The 4702-nt window shown below is 44.5% G+C and overlaps 1 non-coding gene across 1 annotated transcript; it reads right to left on the bottom strand.

Moving 5' to 3' along the window:
• Positions 1–453: 453 nt before the first annotated feature.
• TRNAE-UUC (transfer RNA glutamic acid (anticodon UUC)) lies at positions 454–526 on the bottom strand. The gene has a single exon. It is a non-coding gene; the product is annotated as a tRNA-Glu (tRNA).
• Positions 527–4702: the final 4176 nt, after the last annotated feature.

The following is a 4702-nucleotide window of genomic DNA, read 5'->3' on the forward strand; positions in this document are numbered from 1 at the left end:
TGCTATTTTCATGCAGTGCTAAGTGGTCAAAGACAGGGGGAGTTGAAGATCTCGTTCTTCTTTTCAGCTTAATTCTGTTACATATTTACCAAGCGTTCACTGTAAAGGAGACACAAAGATAAGACATGGTCCCTACCTTTAAGGAGTTTGCAGACCAGCAGGAAAATAAATCTTGGGAAATAACTGACCACGGAACAAAGCATGTAGGAGCTGTGAGAATACCCCGACTGCCATGTGTTTCAGCCAAGCAAGGCGGCCCCAGTGCTCAGAGGTGCTTTGAAAACCTTTATGGAAATTCTAAATGGGCAAGTGACCAGTCCAGGAGATTGCATGCTGAAACAGGCAGTGAAAATGAAAAGGTTACAAGAGGACAAGGAGGGTAGCAAAATTTATTTGGGATGATTTTTTTTTTTTTTTTTTGTTGGCTACTCTGCATGACTTACGGGATCTAAGTTCCCTGACCAGGGACTGAACCTGGGCCCACAGCAGTGAAAGTGCCAAGTCCTAACCACTGGACTGCCAGGGAATTCTTCTATCGGGATGACATTTCAACAACTTGGGGATTTATTTTTAACTTTTTATTAGACATAATTTCAGACTTAAAGAAAAGTTTCAGGACTTCCCTAGTGGTCAGTGGCTGAGACTGCATTCCAAATGCAGGGGTTCCAGGTTCGATCCCTGGTCAGGGAACTAGATTCCACAAGCCACAACTAAGAGTTCATATACTGCAGCTAAAAGTCGCACATGCTGCAACAAAGATCAAAGACTGTGCATGCTGCAACTAAGACCCCAATTAGTGCAGCCAAATAAAGAAAAAAATTTTTTTAGGAAAGGCCAGTTAGAAACACACAAATCCATTAAAAAAAAAAAAAAGTCGTGGGGCTTCCCTGGTGGCTCAGTGGTAAAGAATCCACCAGTGAACTCAGGAGACAAGGTTCGATCCCTGGTCCAGGAAAATTCCACATGCCACACAGCAATTAAGCCCGTGCACTATATTACTAAGCCTGTGCTCTAGAGCCTGGGAGCTGCACTACTGACCCCACTACTGAGAAGCCTGCCCACCGCAACTAGAGAGTATTCCTCACTCACTGCAACTAGAAAAAAGCCTGAGCAGCAATGAAGACCCAGCACATTCCCCCCAAAAAAAGAAGCTGCAAAGTTAGCACAAGGAACCCTATACACTTCACTCATCTTCCAACTGCTAATGTTTTCCCGTATCTACTTCACTGCACTCTGTACATGTATGTCTTTTTCTGAATCCTTTGAGTGTAAATTACAGCCATATGCCTGTTTTACTTCTAAATATTTCAGGGTATATTTCCTCAAAATAAGGATATCCTCTTATAAAGCCACAAGGAAAATGATCAAAATCAGGAAGTTAACATTAACACAGTATTATTTTCTGATCTACAAACCTTATTCAGATCTCATCAATAGTGTTTTTATGGCAAAGAAATGACCAAATTGAGTTGTTGCATCTTGAGAAACCTATATGCAGGTCAGGAAGCAACAGTTAGAACTGGACATGGAACAACAGACTGGTTCCAAATAAGAAAGGGAGTGTATCAAGGCTGTATATTGTCACCCTGCTTATTTAACTTATATGCAGAGTACATCATGAGAAATGCTGGAATCAAGACTGCCAGGAGAAATATCAATAACCTCAGATATGCAGATGACACCACCCTTACGGCAGAAAGTGAAAGTGTGTGAAGTCGCTCAGTCGTGCCTGACTCTTAGCGACCCCATGGATAGTAGCCTGCACCAAGCTCCTCCATCCATGGGATTTTCAAGGCAACAGTACTGGAGTGGGTTGCCATTTCCTTATCCAGGGAATCTTCCCAACCCAGGGATCGAACCCAGGTCTCTCACATTGTAGACAGACACTTTACCGTCTGAGCCACCAAAAAGCTTCTTGATGAGAGTGAAAGAGGAGAGTGAAAAAGTTGACTTAAAGCTCAACATTCAGAAAACGAAGATCATGTCATCTGGTCCCATCGCTTCATGGCAAATAGACGGGAAAACAGTGGAAACAGTATCAGACTTTATTTTGGGGGGCTCCAAAATCACTGCAGATGGTGACTGCAGCCATGAAATTAAAAGACGCTTACTCCTTGAAAGAAAAGTTATGACCAACTTAGATAGCATATTCAAAAGCAGAGACATTACTTTGCCAACAAAGGTCCGTCTTGTCAAGGCTATGGTTTTCCAGTAGTCATGTATGGATGTGAGAGTTGGACTGTGAAGAAAGCTGAGCGCCAAAGAATTGATGGTTTTGAACTGTGGTGTTGGAGAAGACTCTTGAGAGTCCCTTGGACTGCAAGGAGATCCAACCAGTCCATTCTAAAGGAGATCAGCCCTGGGATTTCTTTGGAAGGAATGATGCTGAAGCTGAAACTCCAGTATTTTGGCCACCTGATGCGAAGAGTTGACTCACTGAAAAAGACTCTGATGCTGGGAAGGATTGGGGGCAGGAGGAGAAGGGGACGACAGAGGATGAGATGGCTGGATGGCATCACTGACTCGATGGACGTGAGTCTGGGTGAACTCCGGGAGTTGGTGATGGACAGGGAGGCCTGGCGTGCTGCGATTCATGGGGTCGCAAAGAGTCGGACAGGACTGAGCGTCTGATCTGATCTGATCTCTTCATCCTGCAGCCTTCGTCTCTCACGGCACTGGCATTTCTGAAGTTAGTTTGCAGCACATGATTCTGTGGCTGTTCCTTCAGTGTAGGTTTGTCAGCTGTTTCCTCTAGACTAGACGCAGGTTCTGTATTTCTGAGAGGAGTACTACAGAAGTGATAAGTGTCCTTCTCGGTGATTGTATCAAGAGGCACCTGAGGTTGATTTATCCCATTTGGGGTGGCGTTACCCGTGATCACTTGGTAGGGCAGTGGCTGCCAGGTTTCTCCACTGCAGGTTACAGTTTTTCCTTTTGTAACTAACAAGTACTTCAGGGAGATTCTTTGAGACTAGGTCAATATTCACTTTACTCAGTAAATTTTCACTTACTGTTTTTAGTATCCACTGATGATTCTTGCCTGAATCGATTATCACTGTGATAATTGCTATTATGCTTCATATTCCATCATTTCTTCTATACTTGTCACTTTGCTTTCTACTGTAAAGAGCTTTTCTTTCTCTCAATTACATATTAGTATTTATATCAGCACATACACATGGAATACATCTTGTTTTATTCACTGGCTTATAATCTGTTACTATTATTCTTTATTTGATGCTTAAATTATCTCAGATTTGGCTAAGAGGGGTTTCCTTTTGACATGTCCCACTTATTTTTTGAGCATTTACTTACTTTCTGACACAAGAGATTCTAGGCTTAACTTGTGATTTCTCTCCTCCACCCTGAAATCAGCCATTTCTCCAAGAAACTCTGGTTTCTTTCAGTACAGAATGGTATTGAGAAACCAAGGTCTGGGTACTAGGCGTGCTCATTGCTCCTGGGGTGTCATTGCTTCTAGGAAGTATGTATATAAATAAACACATCCATACACATGTCTATTGTATTGCTACATCTCTGTGTCTATTTCCATATTCATCTGTGTGTGTGTGTTCATATATTTATTTGTATGTGTGTGTGCATGCACGTACACATGTTTGTGTAATGAAACCACTAGCTCATATTGATACCTCTGATTCTAAGCCAGTGCCCTACAGGGCATGTTCTCATCTTTCCGGACTACATTCCTAACTTTTACCAGGTAAAGATTTTTTTAAAGGCTGTGGATGGAGTTCAGGTCATTCATCATTACTGTTGGCCCTGGAAACCTCCTTCTCCCTTCCATATGGCCTTGCTTGTGCTCAGCATGGACTTGGGCACCGCCAGTCATTGTCTAACTGAATGAAGGGCCGGCGGAGGAACCCAGCAGGGGCCCGGTTCAGAGCAAGACAGCCTTCTGGAAGATACAGAGGAGGCCAAAGCAGAAACCCTAAGAGCAGGAGGGGCAGAACACTGGGATTTTCTGGATGAAATGAGAAGCAGAACAGATGGCTGTTGTCCGGCTCCATGGAAAGACCACAAGTGACCTAAGGGTGTTTGGAAAGGGCAAACCTGTTCCCCATGGCAGCTGGGAGGAGAGTCCTGACTAGAGGCTTTGTGGGCACAGCTGGCTCTAGCTGAGCTCCCAGGACAGCTGGGAGGAGGCCCCTCATATCCCCCTCTCACTGAGGAGGCCAGCCCCCTGCTACTTAGGGTGTGAGTGGATTCAAAGATGAGTGACCTGAGTTACAGCCTCCTCAGACCCGCTTATCCATCGCCAGCTGATACATTTTCCGACTCTTCTATTTTAGGGATGCCGTTCCTTTTTACGGTAGTTGTATTTGGGATATCAACTCTCTTATCCAACAAATGTACCTCCTAAAGAAAGATGAAAGTCCCTCTGGGTTTTATGTTCACAGTCTCTCAACTCAACATCGGGTCTCTGCAGAACTTGGAGCCTGGAGGAGAGGTCTGGAGGAAGCTCAGTCACATCCATGAATTACACTCACAGGGCAAGGCCATTTGGGGCCCTTGTGTGCCAGCTGCACCACTGAATGGTCTGCACACACCTCACTGCTGGGAAGCAGGAGTGAAACAGAGGACTTCCACATTCCAAAGAGCACATAGCTCTTCCAGGGACTCAGGGACCTACGTGGGAGGTGGTGAATGTGAGGTAAATAAGCTTGACGGGTGTGTGGAAAGC

The sequence above is a fragment of the Ovis aries genome, chromosome 4, assembly GCF_016772045.2.
Source record: "Ovis aries strain OAR_USU_Benz2616 breed Rambouillet chromosome 4, ARS-UI_Ramb_v3.0, whole genome shotgun sequence".
NCBI classification, from domain to species: domain Eukaryota; kingdom Metazoa; phylum Chordata; class Mammalia; order Artiodactyla; family Bovidae; genus Ovis; species Ovis aries.